This window comes from Trachypithecus francoisi, unplaced genomic scaffold (assembly GCF_009764315.1).
Source record: "Trachypithecus francoisi isolate TF-2019V2 unplaced genomic scaffold, Tfra_2.0 Contig01579, whole genome shotgun sequence".
NCBI lineage: Eukaryota > Metazoa > Chordata > Mammalia > Primates > Cercopithecidae > Trachypithecus > Trachypithecus francoisi.
The window spans coordinates 14693756-14717782 of NW_022681442.1; the positions used below are offsets into that span (position 1 = coordinate 14693756).

General features: G+C 47.2%; 1 protein-coding gene across 1 annotated transcript in view; it reads left to right on the forward strand.

Moving 5' to 3' along the window:
- HSPA12A (heat shock protein family A (Hsp70) member 12A) overlaps nucleotides 1-24027 on the forward strand; it is a 184022-nt gene that overhangs the window by 85869 nt on the left and 74126 nt on the right. The gene's annotated exons all lie outside the window — the stretch shown is intronic.

Sequence of the window (24027 nt, forward strand, 5' to 3'; positions counted from 1 at the left end):
CTCCGGCAGGTTTCTCAGCATCTAACTGGTGTGTCCTTCCCCACACGTGTGTGTCTTCTTTCCTTCAACTTTTAATCTTGAAAGTTCTCAAACCTACAGAGAAATTATAAGAATAGTACAGTCAACACCCAGGTGCCTCTAAAAATCTTCCTTTCTGCCCTCTTTTTTCTTTCTGTAAATATCTTTTATTTTTAATATTATTATGGACTCCTAGATCTATTTTAAAAATTCAGTTTATTATAATAAATTGCTATCATTTTTCCTTTTTTCCCTTCCTGTGGTCCCGGATTTGGCCAGTGGGAGCTCCTTCATGCTGGCCTATCTGTGTTTTTAGTATTGCCTCTTTGGTCTTTGACTACTTTCTGCCACGGTATGATGTTTCAGGTTTTATTTTGTTTATTTAATTAAAACAATTTTTTTTGATGTTTCAGGTTTAACTTGGACTTTCCGTGCCCCAGTCCTGGAATTAGCTATATCACCAAGGAACCCATGTGCTTTTGGGTGGGGAATGGTATTTCGAAACCAAAACCTGGGCACTAGGTGTGCTTATTGTCACTGGAGTGTCATTGCTTCTAGGTCTTTCCAGAGAACAGAACTAGGCTGTTCTCAAAACCATGAGTACATACAGATGTATCCAGTAGCATGCATTTACCTCACCTTTCACCATTCTATATTTGCATCTCTCCTCTCTAAAGTCAAAACACTGGTCCCCACATCATGTCTTTACTCATTTATTCAATCCTTCACTACACAAAAGAATAGTTTCAGAATTACAGCACCATTACTTCTATCCACGACAAGCCTGCTAAATTAAGTTGAAGATTTCCTTGTGTTCTTTTTGTCATTAGAAAATGTATATTAAAGATATGAAGTTAGAGTACTACATCCAGAATTACTTGAATGAATGATTTTTGTGTGTGGCTATACTGTATCTCTACTACTCATATGATGTATAGTAAGATTTATTTGTTTCTATTTATGTCAAATGTAGGGTTTGCTCTTTAAAAACCCTTTGGATTTAAATTGATTTTCGGATATATAAAGCACTCCAAGTCAAAACTGTATAAAAAGGCATAAAAACTGTATGAAAAGACATCATAAGATATCTCACCATCATTCCCATCCCTTTCACTCTGCCCCCTCCATTTTGTTAGTTTCCAGTGTATCGCTCTTGTGTTTGTTTTTGCAAAACTGAGCATAAATATATATGTATATTTCCCAACTCCTTTTTAACACAAAACATAGAATACTCTCTTTATGTAGTCTTTTGCATTTTGCTTGTTTTTCTTAATATGTCCTAGAAATTGCTGCATGTCTATTGATAGGGCTTTTCTTCATTCATTTCTATGACTGCATAGAATTTCATTGAGTGAATCTACCGTATTTTATTTTCAACTTGTCTATGAATGATCATCTGTGTTGTTTCCACTATTTTGCGATCACAACTCGTCCTTCGATAATAACCTTTGACGTTGTTGGTTTGTATTTGTAGGCAGATTCCTAGATGTGGGGTTGCTGGATCAAAGTATAAATCTATAATACGTGCAGCTATGACTTCCGTAAGAGTAGTGCCAGTGTAAGGGCTTTTTCCATAGTGAGTTAGGAGGAAATTCACCACTGCCTTGGGAGCCATAATAGAGGGTCCCATGAGGACGACTGGGAGATCCCATGAGACTCAGCCCTGGCACTGGATAAATCCGGACATTAACTCATTTGTAGCCTACAGTCATAGACTTCCTGGTACAAACACCCGCCAAAGGATGCAGGGAAGTAAGAGAGGCTCATTGCCGAGCCCCTCCCATAATGCCATGGTCCTATCAGTATCTACATTTTACTCGTGCTTCTTTCTCCACAAAAGCCTGCTGTGCCCCAGCTTCCAGCCAGTAGCTTTCATAGTTCATGATTATTTTGGACAAAAATAAAGCTTCAGTCTATGCTGTCTTTAAATCTGACTTTCTTAGAAACCTCAGATGATCTTGTCCAATTCAGTTGAATCTCATAACCCAAAAAAAACCTAGTCCAGAGCACATTTTGTTCATGAGGGAGAGAAAAATGACCCCTTTGTGTCTGCCTGGAGATGGCCCCAAGTTGGGACTGGGGCCAGCTATGTCTTTGCCCAGGGCCAAGTCCCCAAATAGAGGGTCCCCCGGCCCCACCCTGCTGGGAGCCGTTCCACCCAGATTCTGGGAAGCTGGGGCCCTGCTCTGTATGCATGGAGAGACTGAATCATATCACACTATACAAACAGAAGTGATGTGTGCAGAGAAAAGAGGTCTGCAGAGGCTACTCTCAGAATATGAGCAGTAGTATCTGGGAGTAGGAGTTTTTCACAAGAGATTTTTCTTTACATTTATTGTCAGTTATTATTGCTTGAAAATGATTGTGTTTCACTGGTGTCATTTGAAAACATTTTATTTTAAAATATTAGCTAAAAGATAATTTGGCTTCTCCTAGCCCACATGTACAATGAGATAGAAAAACAAAGCCAGATCCATTCAGAAGCAGCAAGTTTCCACCATGCCTGAGTTCAAGTTGAATACTAAGTTGGGCTGCCTCCTACCAACACCAGGGTTTATCTGTTCATACCAGGTATGTCAGCTCTGTCACCATCGGCAACAAAACTTCTTTATGCATTTACCATGTGTCTGGAGCTGTGCTAGAGGTGACCATGATGTAGATCCTGTCCTTAAGATGGTGGCAGCTGAGTATCAGGTACAGACATACCCAAGTCATTGCTGAGTGTAAAGAGAGAACTGCCCTAGAGGAGGAAAAGAGAGTTTTGTTCAAGGTAAGGATGAGGGCAAATGATTACCAGGGAAGGCTTCCCGGAGGAGGAATACCCTACTGAATTTTGAAAGAGTAAGAGGAAGGCCAGGCATGGTGGCTCACGCCTGTAATCCCAGCACTCTGGGAGGCTGAGGCAGGTGGATCATTTGAGCTCGAGACCATCCTGGCCAACCTGACGAAACTCATTTTGTAAAAATACAAAATTTTGTGACTAATTTTGTAAAAATACAAAAATTAGCCAGACATTGTGGCACGTGCCTGTAGTCCCAGCTGGCAGGAAGGCTGAGGCAGAAGAATCGCTTGAACCTGGGAAGTAGAGGGTGCAGTGAGCCGAGATTGTGCCACTGCACTCCAGCCTGGGTGACAGAGGGAAACTCTGTCTCAAAAAAATTAAAACAGAAAGAGTAAGAGGAGTTTCTAAGGCAAGACAGAGGACCAGGGTGGGGTTTCCAGGCAGTGTGGAAATGCAGACATGTGAGATGCAGAGGATGTGGGGTAGGAGGGTCATGGGTCATGCTGGATCCAGAGCATGGCCATTGTGACTTCATCCTGTAAACGATGAGGAGGAAGTCAACATTTAAAATAGAGGCAAGCCATGATCAGGTATGTATTTTACAAAAAAAGAAAAACATACACACTTTTGCAGCAGGGTAAAAATGGATTGGGGGCGAGGGATCGGGACCAGAGGCAGGGAGACGACCTGACAGTCATCCAGGTGGGAAGTGACACTGACAGTCATCCAGGTGGGAAGTGACACTGACAGTCATCCGGGTGGGAAGTGACACTGACAGTCATCCAGGTGGGAAGTGACTGACACTGACAGTCATCCAGGTGGGAAGTGACACTGACAGTCATCCAGGTGGGAAGTGACACTGACAGTCATCCAGGTGGGAAGTGACACTGACAGTCATCCAGGTGGGAAGTGACTGACACTGACAGTCATCCAGGTGGGAAGTGACTGACACTGACAGTCATCCAGGTGGAAGTGACACTGACAGTCATCCAGGTGGGAAGTGACACTGACAGTCATCCAGGTGGGAAGTGACACTGACAGTCATCCAGGTGGGAAGTGACTGACACTGACAGTCATCCAGGTGGGAAGTGACTGACACTGACAGTCATCCAGGTGGGAAGTGACACTGACAGTCATCCAGGTGGGAAGTGACACTGACAGTCATCCAGGTGGGAAGTGACACTGACAGTCATCCAGGTGGGAAGTGACTGACACTGACAGTCATCCAGGTGGGAAGTGACTGACACTGACAGTCATCCAGGTGGGAAGTGACTGACACTGACAGTCATCCAGGTGGGAAGTGACTGACACTGACAGTCATCCAGGTGGGAAGTGACACTGACAGTCATCCAGGTGGGAAGTGACTGACACTGACAGTCATCCAGGTGGGAAGTGACACTGACAGTCATCCAGGTGGGAAGTGACACTGACAGTCATCCAGGTGGGAAGTGACTGACACTGACAGTCATCCAGGTGGGAAGTGACACTGACAGTCATCCAGGTGGGAAGTGACTGACACTGACAGTCATCCAGCTGGGAAGTGACAAGGTCTTCCTCTGAGGAGGTGCCCACGGGGCTGAAGAGGAGCCATTCTGGAGGTCTGTCCAGTCTGGTGACCACCAGGATGGGAGAGTGAGGCAGGGGACAGGCCAGGTGGTTTATGCTATGCCAAAGGTCTGTGAGGACAAGGGCCACGCTGTATTTGGAGCCTAGCACAGTGCCTGGCATGTGAAAGGAACTCAGTGAATATTGGTATATAAGCTGCAAAAAACTGGGCTGCCATTCAGGCCAGCCTTAGCACAATGTTGTATTCAAAGACCAGCACAACATCCAAGCATAATTGAAAGGAAATTAAAACTTTCCTGTAGACTCTCAAGAAAATGTAAAGGGGAACATTCTTAACATCCAGCAAAACCTGAAAAATCCTTTTTTTTCTTATCACTGCCTGCTTCTCCCTCCCCCACCTCTCTTTTTCTCATATTCCTGACAGCCACCTCCAGCATCTCTCTCCTCTTTAGGTTTGCGAACTTTCTTCTTAAGGTCTGTTCTGTTTTTTCTTCCACCTTCACCTTTTAGATCAAGGATTTTGCTTTGTTTTGTTTTTGTTTTTGTTTTGAAACAGTCTGGCTGTGTCACCCAGGCTGGAGTCCAGTGGTACGATATCTGCTCAAGGCATCCTCTGCCTCCTGGGCTCAAGCTATCCTCCAGCCAGACGAGCACCACCATGCTTGACTAATTTCTTGGGTTTTTTTTTTTTTTTTAGATGAGTTCTTCACTATGTAGATGAGTTCCTCACTCATGAGTCTGGCTAATTTTTGTTTTTGTTTTTGTTTTTGAGATGGAGTCTCTTGCTCTGTCGCCAAGGTGGGAGTACAGTGGTGTGATCTCGGCTCATTGCAACCTCCATCTCCCAGGTTCAAGCAATTCTCCTGCCTCAGCCTCCCAAGTAGCTGGGACTACAGGTGTACACCACCACACCCAGCTAATTTTTGTATTTTTAGTAGAGACGGGATTTCACCATGTTGCCTAGGCTGGCCTCGAACTCCTAACCTCAAGTGATCCACCTGCCTCAGTCTCCCAAAGTGCTGGGATTACAGGTGTGAGCCACCGCTCCCAGCCTAATTTTTGTATTTTTAGTAGAGACAGAGTTTCACCATGTTGGCCAGGCTCCTCTTGAACTTCCAGGCTCAAGTGATTCACCCACCTTTGCCTCCCAAAGTGCTAAATTACAGGCATGAGCCACCATGCCAAGCTTAGCTCAAGGATGTTTTTAAAAATTTATTTATTTTACTTTTTTCTTTTTTTCTTTTTTTTTTTTTTTTTTGAGACGGAGTTTCGCTCTGTCGCCCAGGCTGGAGTGCAGTGGCCGGATCTCAGCTCACTGCAAGCTCCGCCTCCCGGGTTTACGCCATTCTCCTGCCTCAGCCTCCCGAGTAGCTGGGACTACAGGCGCCCGCCACCTCGCCCGGCTAGTTTTCTGTATTTTTTAGTAGAGACGGGGTTTCACCGTGTTAGCCAGGATGGTCTGGATCTCCTGACCTCGTGATCCGCCCATCTCGGCCTCCCAAAGTGCTGGGATTACAGGCTTGAGCCACCGTGCCCGGCTACTTTTTTCTTTTTTAAACTTCAATGAAAATTATAGTTCTTTTCCCCACATACATCTAGCTAGCCTCTGGCTTCTCCAGTTGAGTGCATATCCACATGTGTTTTATCCTTTATCTCCGTTGATATCCTAGAAACCCAAGCACCAAGCAGAAGCAGGGAGAGGGGACGACTGCATACATTTATACTTTAATACCATTTGTTTTGTTATGTGAATAAATAAGCTAATGTTTCCAGCAGATATTGGGAGTATCCATCCCTTGCACTTTGTGGCATTAACAGAGTAGAAAGTACTTTCACAAATATCGTTCTGTGTAATTACGCAAAAACCCTGGGTGATGCTGTTAGTGTTCTCATTTTACAGAAAGAAAACTGAGGTGTTGAGAAGTGATGTGATTTGGAATTTGATAATTCATTGAGCAAGTACATGGGGCATTGTGGCTTATGACTAGGACCCCCAACTTTAGTGGGATGTCCTGAGTTTGAGGGCACATTCATGTGTTTTCTTTCCAGTCCTGCTGGGAACCAGGAGATTCCAGGGACTGACTGATCAGAGGTGTGGAGTGACTTATTTAAGGTCACACAGCTAGTCAGAGGATTGCTATGAATCCAGTTTCTGACTCTTGATCCTGGGTTCTAAACTCCAGGGCTCTGCACACTGTTCTTAGGCTGCTACCAGCACAGGAGAGTGAACCAGGGAGCTCTCAGTGCCCTTGAGTCTGATGGGCTGGTTAGAGTTCTTCGGCTGCAGGTAATAGAAACTGAGTCTGGCTATTGAAGCTATAAAAAAGAATGTACTAGAAAGATATGGGGCAGCTCGCATAATCACCAAAGAAGCTGATTAACCATGCCTCGAAGAGGACAGGTTCCTAGGCTGAGGGCCTCAAGGAGGAGCTCATTCCTCAGAGCAAAAATAGGTGCTGCTCTGGCAGAAGGAGAATGAGTGGATCCTGGGTAAGCACCGTATTAGTCTATTTTCATGCTGCTGATAAAGATGTACCTGAGACTGGGCAATTTACGAAAGAAGAGATTTAATGGGCTCACAGTTCCATGTGACTGGGGAGGCCTCACACTCATGGAGGAAGGTGAAAGGCACATCTCACATAGCGGCAGACAAGAGAAAGAGAACTTGTGCAGGGAAACTCCCCTTTATTAAACTATCAGGTCTCATGAGACGTATTCACTATCACGAGAATAACATGGGAAAGACCCAGCCCCATGATTCAATTACCTCCCACCAGGTCCCTCCCACAACATGTGGGAATCACTGTGGGAGCTACAATTTAAGATGAGATTTGGGTGGGGACACAGCCAAACCATATCAAGCACAAACCACTGAACTCCACCTGAGGAGATGTCTTCTCTCCCTCTGCAACCCCAGTACTGGATGCTGTCAAAGGCACTGTCATTTACTCAACATCCATTTCCCCTTTATTCCCTGATCGAGGAGCCCTGATTTTGTTCATCCTCATGGAAGGTGACCCTGTCCCCAGCTCAGAGGTAAGCCCAGATCCACTTAAACCAATTAAGGTAACTCCATTGTCCTTGCCCATCATTGGTTTAGACTTCAGAGTGGTCATGAGATCTAGTTCTGTCCAATAAGAAGTGAGGAGAGGTCGGCTGGGGGGCTTCTGGGAAGAAAGACCCACAGGAAGACATTAACATCTTCTTCCTCTGGACACTGAGTGGCTCCAAAGCACACAGGGAGGGGCAGCTGCCATCTTGCTGACCTCCTGAGGTCAAGCTAACAGTGAAACTGGGCAGAGCCACAGAGATGGAGACAGAACTACCTCTGAAATGACTTGTTATTGAGTTAGAACTTTTGATTATTTGCAGCTGGAGATACCTTAATGGATACAGAAACTTTCTTGGATAGAAGCGCAGATTTATTCTGCATTACTCCATGGGTGAAATTAAGACCAAAGAGAAAACAGCTATGAGAGGAGGAGCTGCTGACATTTCTCTGAGACGAGGGAATGTGCTGTTTCTTCAGGTCCTGAGTTCCAATCAAAAGAGATACTGAAACAAGCCGGCTGTCTGGGGTGCAGCAGAAGGGGTTTCTGCATCAACATCACCTTTAAAGTTCCTTCTGACCTTGAACTTCCAAGATTCTGTTGTCAGGAACCAGAATCTAGAATCAGCCGAGGCCTGCCTTCACCCCAGAGCATTCCACAGGATCAGGCTTTTCTATTGTTTATTCATCTGAGTCCACCCTCTTTATTTCCTTGGTTTTAAATTCAGTTTCTCTGATTCTTCAAAAAACCTGAGCAAGCTCTGTGTTTTGCTCTCTGTTCTTACAGTCTTTGAGAAACATTTGAGATATATATATATATATATATATATATTTTCTTTTTCTCTCACTTCCTCTCTTTCCCTCTCTCTTTAGAGTGCATTTGAATGCACACACAATCACATATGTATGCACGTGCACAAAAACACAAATGATCCACAGGCAGGGATTCCAACCGTAAACCAGGAACCATCCCCAGTAGCCTCATATTCCCGTAACCTAAGACTTCCCTGTATCATGGAGCTGTCCAGTAAGATGAGCTCTGGACTTGAAGTGATAGGTGATGTGTGTGTGAATTCCAGCCATGCCACCTCCTGGCCGGGTGGTCCTGGGCAAGTCATTTGCTTTCTGGACCTCAGCTCAGAGCTCACCCAGTGACTTAGCCTCCCAGAGCTTGGTACGTAGTAGGTGATTCACAGACGGCAATCAGAAGTCACAGGGCAATGCCAATAGGAGGCCTGCATATGGGCAGAGTGAAAGGGGACTGAGTGTGGGGCAAGGGTGAGCAGAGCTAGCGATGGCAGAGAAGGCAGGACATGGGTCTGAAAGAGACTGAAATCCATGTATCGACGTACCTTCCCTGAACACTGTTAGGCACCTAGCATTAAGACATCCTTTCCAACCTTGTCCTCTGCTTCTAAACCACCTGTCCCACTTCTGTTGGGTGGATGTTAAATAATCATTTATTGATCCTGTTCTTATTATAAAAGAAAAACATGTTACCTATTGAAAATGTTGTGGGGGTGGAGAAGTGGGAAGAAAAAAATAAGTCACTTATCTTACTATGCAGAGGCTACTCCTATTGATATGTTAGTGCATTGCCTTTTAGTCTTTTAGATGCACATATTTTGTATGCACATATTTCATAGGTAGAGAAATAGATGAGATTTGTATTTATCTGGATGTGGCCATGCTAATAGATTGCTCAGTCTCTAATCAATAGCAACTGACAATCCTTGGCTCTTTCGTGTTGTCACTGTCTCTGCACATGTATGAAAGCCTTTAGTCTTCATCACATCCCTACGAAGTAGGTACAGTTATTATCCCCATTTTACAGGTGACCAAACCAAGGTACCAAGCAGTGCCCAAAGTCACAGAGCAAGAAATAAAACCTAGGCCGGTACTCTTAACCCTGACCTCCACTGCGTCTCTTTCTTCCTGGTTTCAGCCTGAAAGACATTCTGTCTCCAGGTGATTTTGCATTTGTCCAGCCTCCTGCCATGTGTGGATGGTGAATGGAACTCTGGAGATCACCCCTCTCGCTCTTTGCTGTTGAAGGGAAGGGCATTTGGAGGGAAGTCAGGTGACCTTGGGAGAGGGGCCTGGTTGTCTACATGGGTACACTCAGCATCGCCCTACGTGGACAGTTTCTGGTGTCTGGATTTTGATCATCAGACCTGTCTGTTGGACCTGGAGGGGTCGGCCCATGTGAGAGCTGCTTCTCCCTGGGAGGCTTATGCTGTTAACCCAGCTCCTGGGACACAGGCAAAATCCATAACACTAACATGCCAATTCACAGAGAGAACTCCAGGAATCCTGGGGGCCTTCTCCCATTTGCAGGTCATCCCCCATTGCCCCCAGCTAAGCCTACTGTGGCAGAGGCTGCTTGGTTACCAGTCTGAGCACCAGAGTGGTAAGAGTTCCAGGTCTCCAACTTTTTTGCTGACCATCCTTAAACAAGTTATTGAACCTTTCCTGTGCCTCTGTTTCCTAGCTTGTAACATGAATATAATACTATTACCTGTCTCTAGGGTTGTTGGAAGATTAAGTGAATTAAACATAATCCACAATGAGTTACATACTCCTTGGAGAAGGCCTAGAAGGATGCCTGGCATCTAGTAAGCGTTCAATATTAGCTTTTGAGATTGGTGCAACTTTATACCTGGACTGGCCCGCCCTCAATTCATTGGAAGTTGTATTCTCCTGCTTTTCATCTCCCACAGAAGACCATGAACTGTGTTTTCCCACCTTTGTATTTATCCTTGTGGCCTAATACATAACAGACCGTTAATCCGTGCTTGTTTTAGTGCACAAATGAGTGAATGAGTGAATGGATGAATGAATGAACTCCCACCATGTAGATCTATAAACCCTTCAGAACAGTTTGCAAAGTCTAAGCACTTATCAGATTCTCAAAGGGGCACGAGATTCAGAACAGGCTGAGAGGTGGCTGCAGGCCTTGGGTTATGGGGGTAGAATGAGCCCCACCCACATGGGCCAGTGCCCAGGGGGTGCCTGTGTGCCAAGACGAGCAGGCTCAGGGAAGGGCAGCCATTCTGAGCTCACTCTGGGGGCCTCAGAAGGCCTTTTGTGGGGACTGACATTTCTTGTCCAAATGTGAAATTCCTTGGCCCCAGCATACAGTGTAATGTGTTTTCTCGAATCAAGTATTTGCTGGAGCTTGTCTGTCTCTGATCTCACAAGCACACCAGCCAGTTTGTTTTGAGAGCTGCATTTTCGAGAAAGAGTAACACAATTTAGGAACCAAATCAAATGGCAAGAGGCAGAGTGACGGTTGAGTTAGGATACAGCCCCCCACCCTTCCCTGGAAGTGAGAGGCATCGGTCTCCGGGCAGAGTTCAGAGAAAGAGGGAGATAGAAAAAGATTCTAAAGCCTTAAAGGAAACCTGGAAGCAACAAAGCCTCCCGCATTATCCTTCCACTTTAGCGCAACTGTTTGATCTTTCTACAGGCTAGGAGCTGTTAGTATGCAGGCATACTTTTAGTGGTCATCATCATTATGTACGGATGATTTTTCTGCTTTTACAATTTTGTTTTCTTTTTTTGAGATAGAGTCTTGCTCTGTTGCCCAGACTGCAGTGCAACAATCACAGCTCACTGCAGCCTCAACCTACCTGGGCTCAGGTGATCCTCCCACTTCAGCCTCCCAAGTAGATATGACTATAGGTATACCCCACCATGCCTGGCTCTTTATTTTTGTATTCGTTTGTTTGTTTGTTTGTTGGTAGAGATGGGGTTTTTCCATGTTGCCCAGGCTGGTCCTGAATTCCTGGGCTCAGGCAATTCGCCTGTCTTGGCCTCCCAAAGTGTTGGAATTACAGGCATGAGCCACTGCACTTAGCCTCTTCCCCAACCCCCTGCTTAATAAGTGACATTTTCTCATGTTACTACACCACTTTTTTTTTTTTTTTTTTTGAGACGGAGTCTCACTCTTTCACCCAGGCTGGAGTGCAGTGGCGTGATCTTGGCTCATTGCAACCTCTGCCTGCTGGGTTCAAACGATTCTCATGCCTCAGCCTCCTGAGTAGCTGGGACTACAGGCGTGCAGCACCATGCCTGGCTAATTTTTGTATTTTTAGTAGAGACGGAGTTTCACCATGTTGGCCAGGCTGGTCTCGAACTCCTGGCTTCAAGCGATCTGCTCATCTCAGCCTCCCATAGTGCTGGGATTACAGATGTGAGCTACTGTGCCTGGCCACCACCTTCATATTTATGTTTATAATTTTATTCAATGTACTCCTTGGATCAATTAACATTTAAAAATACATGAATAGGCCAGGAGCAGTGGCTAACACCTGTAATCCCAGCACTTTGGGAGGCCAAGACAAGTGGATCACTTGAGGTTAGGAGTTGGAGACCAGCCTGGCCAACATGGTGAAACTTCATCTCTAGTAAAAACAACAAAAATTAGCTGGGCATGGTGGCAGGTTCCTGTAATCCCAGCTACTCTAGAGGCCGAGGTGTGAGAATCACTTGAACACGGGAGGTGAAGGCTGCAGTGAGCTAAGATCGTGCCACTGCACTCCAGCCTGGGCGACACAGTGAGATTCCGTTTCAAAAAATAATAATAATAATAATACATGGATAAGTATAGTTGTTCTCTTTTGACATAATTTCTAAGAGAAGGTCAGCGTTTCCTAAATGTTACCATATATGATTTCCCAAAGTATGCAACTCCTTAGTTTACGATGGCTCCATCCATTTATGTATGAAAGTATAGACTCTACTGTGATCTCATTATTAGAGGTTATTGTTCTATTGTTTTATAACCTGCCCTGTGTTTAATAAGTGTCTAACCATATACACACAGAAATAAATTACTGATGAGATCGGTCATTTTGTTCATATTCTTATTTATCTATATGTTTCTTCTTGATCATATTTCTTTGTGACTTTTGAGTATTTAGTTCTTGGACTCTGAGAGATACAGATGCATTTACATGTACACACTTAGGCTCACATGCACGTTATATACTCGTTAGATCACATTGATACAACCTACTCGGTGTCTATTTTTCTTCTTATCCCCAATTTTCTTAGTTTCTAAAAACCAGAAACTTAACTTTTAAACAGCTTAATATTTTGATTTTTTTCTTTAATTCTTCTTTTGCTCTAAACTTAGAACTTTATCAGGATACTAGACAAAATAGGAAACATAGAAAATAACAAACCTTTTGGGGGATGAAATAAGTAATTTTCTTTTATTTGGCCCTTTTATCTTTATCCAGATCTTAGCGCTTTCCATCCTCGCAGTGAGCTGAGGGGGGATGGGTCAACACAGTGTGTTTTCCGTCTGTTATGAGTGAAGACTGTCCAGGTACAGGCTGGTTAGGGAAGAGTCCACTTCCTTCTCCTCCCTCCCACCACACTGCTGGCCTGGGAAGGACTTTGGTGGAGCAGTTTGGGGGCATTGCCTGGCTGTGTAGCCAGTGGTGACTAAATTGCACGTAGCTGACCCCTGCCAGAGTGGGGAGAGGAAGGCCCATCCCATGTCTCCACCATGTTGCCTACAAGGGCTGCTCCTGCCCTGGCATGAGGCCGGCTCTCTTGGGAAGGTGAAATGAGGTAGCTGAGTGCTTGACTTAGTACCCAGCAGAAAATGAGCAAGCACCGAAGGGAAGTGAGTGTTCATATGATTAGACTCCTAGTGATGCAGCCCTTCTCTACCGAGGAGCTCCTTTCTCTATCCTGGAGTGGGTACCACGTGCCAGACTCCAGAGCACGCACTCCACATGCATCGTCTCACTTACTCTTCACAAAAGAAAGAGGACATAGACCCATTTCCTTGAATTCTTTTAGAACACTTACTTTACTTTCAGACTCTTTGCAGGGGTTTGCCCTCCAGGATCATGGAATTTGTGCCCTGGGAGGTGGGTGCCATAATTATTCCCATTCACAGATGAGGAAAATAAGGCTTACAATAACTAAGATCACAAACTAAGAAGCGGCAAAGTTGGGATTCCACTCCAGGTCTATGACAGGCAGGATGAGGCAGGAAGAATAAGTGTATTTTTGTCCTCATTGTACAGATGGGGAGACTGGGCATCAGAGAGGTTAGGTGACCTGTGCAAAGCCACACAGCAAAAGACAGAACCTGGTCTTGGAGCCAGGGATCCTGAGCCCAGGTCGGGTGTTATCTCACCACTGATCATAGTGATAACTGCAGCTAGTGAAGTGCTCAGTGTGCCAGGTGTCTTTTCGGGGTCCTCTTGGTCCTTACCCAGGAAGAGGGATGTCCTGGAGAGAGGCTGAATGGGACACAGGCCTGTCTGAGCCCACAGGCCTTGCCCTGGCCATCCTGGCCCCACTGCCCGTGGGTTTGCCCTGCAGGATCGTGGAATTTGTGCCAGCATACCAGCTTGCCAGCGCCAGGCTGTGAAACAACAGGGTGTCTTTGTCCCTGCTCTGCTGACCACCAGATTGTACTTCCCACACGTGGCCAACATACCTTGGCCAGCTGAGTAGGGAAGGCTGAGGATTTTTATTTTCTTGATTTACAGACTTTCTGAGGAAATTCCTGTTAAGGAAAACATCCTAGCTGGCTTGCAAATGCGTACATTCTCTTACAAAGCTCCTGCCTCACTCAGGCAGGTCAGGAGTCATTACTGAGAGTGGGCTATAGGTAATGGCCAGTTATAATGGCTAACATTGATGGAGAGATTCCTTTGTTGCAGAAACTGGGTTAAGCATTATCTAAGGAAATGTTCCAATGGTCCTAGTGTAAGAAGGTTCATGTCAACCTTCTTTTACAAGTGAATCAGAGAGGGTAGATGAGTCACTCAAGGCCACACAGCTAGGCGGGGATGGAGCAAGTATAATCTAACTCCCCAACCCACATCCTTAATGTCTGTACTCCCTGCCCCCTGCCCTTTTGCTCCCTGAAGCAGAAGGTAGGTGAAATTTTCTTGTAAGTTTCATACATGAGGGTCCTGGTTGAAGTCTGCCTTGAATTTTGGTTATGTTTGTTTCTCTCTTTCACAAGGTCTGGGTGGTTCTTGAGGACTGGGCCTGTGTCTGGTTAGATTTTATGTGACAGCATGTGTCTGATGGAAGGAGAGAATGATGGACGGAGAGAATGAATAAGTGAGGGAGAGGCTGAAGGAGAATAAATGAGGGGAGGATGAAGGGATGACCAGGTGTCTTGGCTGACTTGCCGTGGGATACTTCCAGAAACCATATGACTTTAATGCAAACTTTAGGCCTCAAAGAAAGAGGACATAGCCCCATTTCCTTGAATTGTTTTAAAGCACTTACTTAACCTCCAGGCTCTTGGCAGGGCCACTTGGTGGTTAAACAAACTGGCTCTGGGTGACTCCTGGCTCTGCCCCTTCTAGCCCCAAGATTTCCAGCAGGTGACTTCACCTCACCACCCTCAATGTCCCCATCTGAAATAGAGGCCAATATAAGTATGGACTTCTTAGAGGGAGAATTGTGAAAACTAAGTGAGCATACATGTCAGTCCATTTTTGTGTTGCTATAAAGAAATAGCTGAGACTAGATGATTCATAAAGAAAAGAAGTGCAAATGGCTCATGGCACTGCAGGCTGTACAGAAAGCAAGGCACTGGCATCTGCTTGGCTTCTGGTGAGGCCTCAGGAAGCTTACAATTATGGTGGAAGGTAGATGGGGAGCAGGCACGACACATGGTAGGACTAAGAGCAAGAGAGAGCAGAGGAAGAGTCAGTGAACTGAGAACTCACTCATCACCAAGGGGATGGTGCTAAGCCATTTATAAGGGACCTGTCCCCATGACCCAAACACCTCCCACCAGGTCCCACCTCCAACATTGGGAGTCACATTTCAACATGAGATTTGGAGGGGACAAACATCCAAACCATGTCAGCATATTTACACATAAAGTGCAAATGATAGCAACTATTATTTTTTTCCTGGGAAAGCGATTTTACTTAGAGTTGATTTTTAAAAATTAATTTGGGTGATGGGTACCTGAGGGGTCATTATAGCATTCTCTCTGCTTTTCTGGATGCTTGAAATTTTTCACAGTAAAACATTTTAGAAACAAGTAATGGAAATCTAAGATGTTAGTTTTGTTGAGAAAACAGATATACTGTGGAATAGAATGCAAAATGTACATGCAACTTTACTTTTTAGTTATTTATTTATTTTTTGCTGGTTGGTCCATAAGTTCATTGTCTTTATTTGAAAAATCTTCATGGAAAATTGTTGTTTAGTTTAGCTCTCAGCAGCCTGATCCTGAGCTCTGAGGAAGCACACCTTCCTTTGAGCTACCTGATCTTTCTTCTGAGCAAGGGACATTTTGGGACAGTTTCGCCACTGTCACCCACTACTAGTTCTTCTTTCTTCTTCCTTCTCTCTTCTTCCTTTTCTCCTCCTCCTCCTCCTTCTTCCTCCTCCTCCACCTCTTCCTCTTCCTCTCATTTTTCTTCTCCTTCTTGTTCTTCTTGTTCGTGTTCTTCCTCTTCCTCCTCCTCCTTCTTCCTTCCTCTTTCTTCATTTTGCTCTGTCATTCACACTGGAGTGCAGTGGTACGGTCTGAGCTCACAGCACCCCCGACCTCCCAGGCTAAAGCGATCCTCCCACCTCAGCCTCTCAAATAGCTGGGATGACAGGCACACGCCACCACGCCCAGCCAACTTTTAGTTTCTGTGGAGATGAGGTCTCCCTATGTTGCCCAGACTGGTCTGAAACTCCTGGGCTCAAGCAATCCTCCCGCTTGGCCTCCAGAGTGCTGGGGTTACAGGTGTGAGCCACTGCGCCCTGCCCCTCTCTTTTTTTAAACTTCTTTCTTGGGTTTCTTCCCATAGACTGGATTCTGTTGCATAGCAGCATGACTCTCTTCTACACCTCCTCCATGCCTGCAGTTACGCTGTTTTTTATGTATTGAGAGAATTGCTTTTTGTAAGCATCTTCATCATCTTCTGTTAGGAAATGCATATAATCCACAACATTCTGACCGATGATGTGCTTTCGATGCACTTCTGCATTAAATTCCTTGTTTTCAAAATCATAACCAGGGAATTATTGAGTAACATGAGGGATAGACAAGCCTCCATCTGCAGCTCCCTTCAAGGCCCCCCAAGACTTTATTGCCAGAGGTAGTTTTGGCAAGGCCTGCATCCAAATAGCAGGTAAAGGCACCAGGCTGACCATAAGTACTTTCTAGATTGTGTTCATCACCAGTCACCTCCACTTGGCCTTCATAGATCTTGCCCATGCCAGACCTATTGAGAAGCCTGCAGGCCAGCAGCAGGCCAGGACAATGTGCCACAGCATAATTTGTCAGGCCAACCTTCACACCATGTTTTGGTGGCTCATGAACATAAAGTACACAAACTATCATATCCCCTTCCATACAGGCATAAGCAATGTGACGGACGTTCTCTGTGTTAGTTATGTGAGCGATCATCCTGTATTTGGGTGTGTTGTACTTATTTTTATCCTGTATCACCAAGCATTTCTAAGCACAGTAATCCATTTTACCCTCTTGTCTTCTAAATTTCACTTTGTATCTCTTAAAGCAGGCCTTATTCTTGACGACTTTAACAAACCCCATCCTCCAGAACAGAGACTTGCACCCTTGGCTAGACATACAGCCTGCAACTTTTAAATAAGGCACAAGATTTGAAAGAAACGAAATAGCTAAAGCCGTCCACAGAGAATCCACCTCCAGGCAAGTTTGCTCCTGGTCTCCCTGGACCTTTGGTTTTCTCATCTTAAAAAACTGGGGAATAGTGATGTTTCCCTCTCAGTGCCGCTACATGATTCAAGCGAGAGGAGAGATGTGAGGGTGGTTTGTGAACTGTCTTCTGTCTTCTAATTTGACAAATTGTTCATTCATTCAACATGTTTCTTGAGGCCCTGCCATGTGCCAGGTGCTGTGCTAGGAGCTGGGGACACCGCTGCACCCAGATGGAGGTATGACAGACATACGTGTTCTTGAGCTCAGAATGCCATGGGGCAAATTCTTCCTCTGTCCCTTTCTCCTTAGGTCACAACAGCTGAGTACCTAATCTCTGGGCCTCAGTTTCCTTACCCGTAAAATGGGGAACATCAACAGTATAGTTCTCTCATCTGCATGGTCGTGAAGATAAATGGGGCAATGGATGTGAGGTTCCCAGAGCGATGCCCAGCACATAGCAGTTGTTTGATCAATGTTCATTCTCACCACTGCTGGTAGGAAGAGCCCAGCAAGTGAGGAAGGCTCACCATAAACAGATTTGCAAAATGACTTTGAAGTTTATAAGTACCGTGGAGAAATGTGGCGGCATAATATGATGTGGAACCACAGGTTGGGTGGGGAGTGCCCCTCTCAGGAGCTGCCCTTCAAGGTGAATCAGTGGGATGACACAGGTAGGAGAGCAGACAGCAGGGGGTAAGGCAGGGAGAAGAGCTGGGTCTGCTCTGCAGACAAGGAGACTGAGGCCCAGGGACAAGTGACTGGTCCCAGCTCCCACAGGGCTGCCACCAGGAACCCAGTGATATGGTTTGGCTGTGTCCCCACCCAAATCTCATCTTGAATTGTAGCTTCCACAATTCCCACATGTTGTGGGAGGGACCCCGTTGGAGGTAATTGAATCATGAGGGCAGGTCTTTCCCATGCTGTTCTTGTGTAGTGAGTAAGTCTCATGAAATCTGATGGTTTTATAAAGAGGAGTTCCCTAGCACAAGCTCTTTCTCTTTGCCCACCGCCATCCATATAAGATATAATATGTGACCTGCTCCTCCTTACTCTCTGCCATGATTGTGAAACCTCCCCAGCCATGTAGAACTGTGAGTCCATCAAACCTCTTTTTCTTCCAAGTCTCGGGTATATCTTTGTCAGCAGTGTGCAAATGGACTAATACATCCAGTGACCCAAAGATAGACAATATTTGGGCTCACTCTTGCAGAAGCCACTGAGAAAAGTGCTGGTTTCCCTGAGAAGTGTAGCAATGAGGATGGTAACTTACACGTACATTCCTAACTCTTGGTGTTTTTGGAGACCTGTGCAAGCATTGTTCTTGGACACTGCTGTTGAAGCTCTCAGACCCCTGGCTCAGGTAACACCCTTATTCTAGGTCATTGGTCTCCTTCTCCTCAGCTGGGTGCTGCCTGCACCTCTCCTCCAGGCAAATGCTGTGACCACGGGCTTGCTACACACACAACTGTGCATACATGCCCCAGTGAGTCATCACCAAGTAATCACAGCTAGCACGAGCTTTCACTTTGTATTTTGCAGAAGAGGCCAGCGAGGGTCAAGGGTTAAACTGGGCTGGGGGTCAGGGGGCTGGAGTTTGACCCTAGCCCTGTCACTAATTGTGTGACTTTGAACAAGAGCTTTAGTATCTCTGAGCCCATATTTCCACTCCATTATTTATTTATTTTTATTATTTATTTATTTTTTATTTTTTTGAGATGGAGTTTTGCTCTTGTTGCCCAGGCTGGAGTGCAGTGGTGCAGTCTTGGCTTACTACAACCTCCACTTCCGAGGTTCAAGAAATTCTCCTGCCTTAGCCTCCCAAGTAGCTGGGATTACAGGCATGCACCACCATGCCCAGCTAATTTTTGTATTTTTAGTAGAGACAGGGTTTCACCATGTTGGCCAGCTGGTCTCAAACTCCTGACCTCAAGTGATCCACCCATCTCGGCCTCCCGAAGTGCTGCAATTACAGGCATGAGCCACCGTGCCCGACCTCCATTATTTATTTACTGGGCCGTTTATTCATTCCATCCACAAACATTTACTGAGTACCTACTGCAAGCCAGGCACTGGGCTGTGGACTGGAGAAGGGGAAAGTCGTTTTTCTCTATAACATGAAACCCTTGGCTCTCTTTGTGTCTGGTGAGTTGCAGCCCTTGTGAAAACTCTCCTGGCCACGTGATCATGCCAGTTTCTCTTCTCTGAACCTTTGTCTCACTTTGCATTGTCCTCCTTGAGATGTGGCTTCCGGAATGTCCCGTCTTATTAATGAACCAGCAGCTCTGCAGGGCCAGGGTTTGAGCACTTCTGAGAATGAGGCTGTGAGACTCACCATAGACGAGCCTTTGCTATTTGAAATACTTATGAAAAATATTTGGATAACCTTCCATTACCTGAGAAGGCATTTCTAAAGTTTACATTGCAGTCCTGAGTGATGGTGATATTCGGAGCAATAATTTCCTCTAGCCCTTGAATTTTTCCCTGAAAGAGTTGCACAGCAGCTCACTTTGTACATGTGAAGGTTGTTTTGGAGTGTTAATGGAGAGGCTGATTCACACCAGATGGACTGGAAGACCAGGGAGGATGTGTACACTGGCCACCATGATTCAGCTGTAAGGCTGGCTTTTTAAAATGCACTGACAGTTGGAGGTCAAGGAGGCTGACATTTGCCCAGGTTTTCTCTGCAAGTTTTTATGTTGCTTTGGCAAATCTGAATCTCAGTCCTGTTATAAATTAGTCACTTTTATGATATTCAGTTCATGGACAGCGTTCTGGTGGCATATCCTAAAGTCCAAAGCAGCTTTGACTGGCAGTGTCCTATGTCAAAGTTCAGATTCGAACTCCTATAAGTGTTTCTTAAGCTTAACAAAAACATAAAAAAAAAAACATTAAAATGGAAAAAGCTACTCATATCTTCTGTGTGTCTTTATCAGCCAAGAAAGTCTTGCCTAGATCCATTCTGTAATTTATAATATACAAGGAAATGGCATTTTTGTGGTCCAAATATATAAATTAAATAAGTCATATTCACTGTGGCATATATAGGCCGGCTCTAAATGGAATGTTTTACATATATTATCTCCCATAATTATGTTACCTATCATTACTGGGCCCTTTTTATAGGTGAAGAAACAGACCCAGAGAGGTATGTCCCAGGTCCCCTGAGGTGGACAGAGAGCAGCTGAGCCCACTTGAACCCTGGTCCAGCTGACCCCATATTCTCTGTCTGCTTCCTCCTGTCGTACTTTTCTCATTCCTCGTCCTGATGCGTACCCCGGGACTCACTCCCCTTAGCGTCTGGTCCATCAACAATTATCCTCCGTTTCTTCTGAGCTGGGGGCCAGAAGACTCAGCTGCCTCCCCTACCCACACTGTGCCGCATGTCCAGCCCTTTCCACAGTTGGCAGTTATTGCAGGTGACAGGGTGCCCTGGCTGTCTGGTGCAGTTAGTTGGGCCTGCCTCTGGACTCTGACTTCTACTTGCATGAATGGATGTGGTGGGGGTTTGTTTGGGGGTTGAAGAGCAGAGAGGGAGTCTGTTGGCAGGGAAATGTCTGTGGGGCCGTGGGTGAACGGGATCCCGGAGAGGGTAAGAAAGGCCTGAAGCTGAGGGCGCTGTTTTCCATCAATGTTTTGCTTTCTGGGCCAGGCACCATCCTAGGGTCTGGGGCCTCCAAATGTGGACATGGCTGGCCCCGCTTTGGAGAGCTGGCAGCTAGAGGGGGAGGTGGGTGACCTGAAGCTGGAGAGACCTGAGTTCTTGTCTCAGAGGTTTAGTCTCAGCACTGCAGCTTCTGAGCTCAGCGACCTTTCTGTATCTCAGTTTGATCATCTATACAGTGGGGTTAACGATATTACTGGCCTCGGAGTTGTGATAAGTGCTAAGATAGGAGCGCATGGGGGGGTTGGGCACAGAGAATCGAGGAGGGGCCTCATGTGATCTTGGAGGGCTAGGTGGTGTCCTGGAGGAAGTGCCATCCACGCTGAGGCCTGTAGGAAGAGATAGGGTTGGTTACCTGGCAAAACTAGTGGAGAATAAGCTTCCAGTGGAGGCACTGGCTCTTTGGGGACCTGAGGGCAGGCCCTTGAAGCTGGAGTGACCAGCAGGAAGGGAACTAGAAGGTGGTGACTTGGCTCTGGGCTGGATCACTTTTTAGGACTTTATCCAACCGAGATGTGTAACTGCTACCACAGTCCACAGCCTGTGGAGGGTGTGGAGGGTGGAGAAGAGATGGTATAGAGGGCGCTGCAGCATACCCACAGAGAGCACTGTGAGGAGGAGTCTTTGGAGGAGAGCTTGAGGGAACTTGGTACACAGCAACCTCCCACGAGTCTGGGCGTGCTCTGAGACAGCTGGGGCTGTGGAAAGGCATGAACCCCGGGAATCGGCAGAATGTCTGTGTGCTGGGCTGTGTTCCCGCTTCACTTACTGATTCAGCCGGTCCAGCATCAAGGATTTATTAAGTGCCTGCCATGTGCCAGGTGCTGTTCTAGACACAGAGATAGAGCCGGCAACACAGTCCAAGATCTTGCTCTCCTGGGACTCTCTTCCCAGTGGGGGCGAGGCAGCAGTTTTAGATAGAGTGTTCTGGGAGGAGCAAGCCACGTGATTGATTCTCTTGAAGGATGTGTCCTGGGGAGTGACCCCCCTGCCGAGGTGGGGCTTTTGGGGGAACGGGAGAGTGGAAGGAGCTGAGGTCACTGAGGCATCAGGAGGCCAATTTGTGTAGGACGTTGTAGCAGGAGAATGACATGCTTTCACTCTGGCTGCTGTTGGGGAAGAAGACTCCAGGGAGGAAGGTGGGAACCCTTCCTTGATGTGGCGTGCTCGGCCTCGAACCCCAGCCTTGCTGCTGATGGCCAGAGCTTGCCTGAACAGGTGCCTCAGCCTTTGAATGCTTCCCTTTCCTCTCCTGCAAAACCGCAAGGGCCACCATGAGAGCTAGGTGAGACCACAACAGCCCTTCGCTGGCGGCCTGGATCGTGTGCTCAGCAGGGCACGTCGTAATTAGCGTGATGAGCATGAAGACCGTGAGGGCAAATGCCAGGCAGAGTGTGCGCCGCCTTTCATGCTCCCCTGCAAATCAAAAGTGTTCTGCTCTCTGCCCCCAGCACTGAGGGGCCTGCATGTCACCTCACATCCTTCTCATGCACCCTCATGTCACTGTGGCTGGAGGTCCTGTAAGGGCAGGTGATGCCCAAGGCCTTTCCACAGCAGGAGGCAGATGCGCAGGGGCTGTGGGTTTCTGCTGCTTCTGACAGGCTGCCAAGGCCAATGTTCTGATGCCCTGGTCTGATGGGGAGGAACAAGTGCCTTGAGGACACTGAGGAGGGGCCCCCTGGCCAGCACGGGTATGCCTGGAAACCTTCCTGGAGTTGGGCAGTTCATGCTGAGGAGGAGAAGTGGTTTTCAGGTTGCTGCTGGTGGTGAGATGAGCGGATGGGTGATCCAGGCATCAAGCACATCTTCATGTCTTTGAAATACCAGCATAAGAGAAGCAGGGGTGGATGAGAGGGATTGAAGAATCAGAGCGGCTGGAGCTGGAGCAGGGTGGGGGCAGACGAGATCACAAAGCCTGGACTGAAGGGGTGAGACAGGAGGGTGGGGGAGCTGTGGGCAGGCTGTGGCAGGCACGCAGGCAGGGAGGGCCTTCCGGGGCCATCAGTGACTTAATGATTTTTACCATGTGCTAGATCCCAAGCTAAGCATGTTCATGCATAGTCTCATCTAATCTTCAGTTTTTTGAAGTGGGTTCTCCTGTTATACCCATTTCACAGATGAGAATATTGAGGCTCAGATAGGTTAAGTAACTTGACTGTGGTTTCACACACAACCAGGAACTGTACATTTGAGATTTTTAATGCAGGCAGACAGAAGACAAGTTTGGTGTTTTGAACTTGTCACTCAACCATCACCTGGTCTCTAGGCTCTGGCAGCAGCTCTCTGCCCATTCTGTCATCCATAATGGGGTTGTACGATGAAGCCTCCCCTAGGTGATCTTTGGGAAATGCCACCCATTTCTGGAAGTGAGGGATGCTGGTGGTTACAGCCAGGTGGGAATCCCAGCTCCCCGACTCACCTGCTGGGTGCAGTATTGTAACCCTGCCGATCCTGCTTCCTTATCTGCAAAATGCTAGTTATGGGGAGGAAAGGAGATAGAGGTAAAGCACCAGGCAGGTAGCACAGTGCCAGGCACCCGGAAAGGACCCAGAGACGGTGCTCCTTGGATTCCCATTACTGCCCTCGTTTGCCAAGACAGGGTGGTGGCACCGCGGACCCAGGGGGTCCTGGCCAGGCCCAAACAGGTGCCAGCGGCGCGTGTGTGTGGAGGAGCCGGGGACAGGGAGTATGAATCATTCACCACTGAAGCCTTGCATTATTAATATCGTTATTCTCAGACTTCTAAGGAGGGCCCAGCTAGATCCCATATATGGAAGGCGCGACTCAGCCTCCGCGGCAAGCACTTCCCTGGGTCCGGAGTTGCCATGGAGTCCCGCAGGCGGCCTGGAGGCGGTGCCCCGGGCTCGGTCCCCGCGCAGGTCCTTGGTCTGCAGCCTGGGTCCTACCCGCGCCGGGGTCCACCCAGCCCGCCTTTGCGCCGGTCCTGGGCCGCGCTCCCTTGGGACCCTGGGGGACAGAGAGAAGCCGGTGGGGACTGGCGCGGGCGTCCTCGGGAGAGCGCTGGGCGCGCTGGGCTTGCTGAAGGGCTCCAGGCCTGGCCATTCGGTGCCTTCCAAAGAGCGGACGCGCCGCGGGGCCCCGAGGGCCTGAAATCAGCTCCCGCCGCGCAGCCCCGGGCGCGCCACCACCCCCGCCGCGGCTGATTGCGGGGCGACAGCTTGGTCCCGAAGCCAGGAGAGGAGAGGCCGGGCCCCAGTGGGCCTCTCTGGGCGGGCGGGGAGCGCAGCTCTGGGACCGGGCAGTTCCCCGCT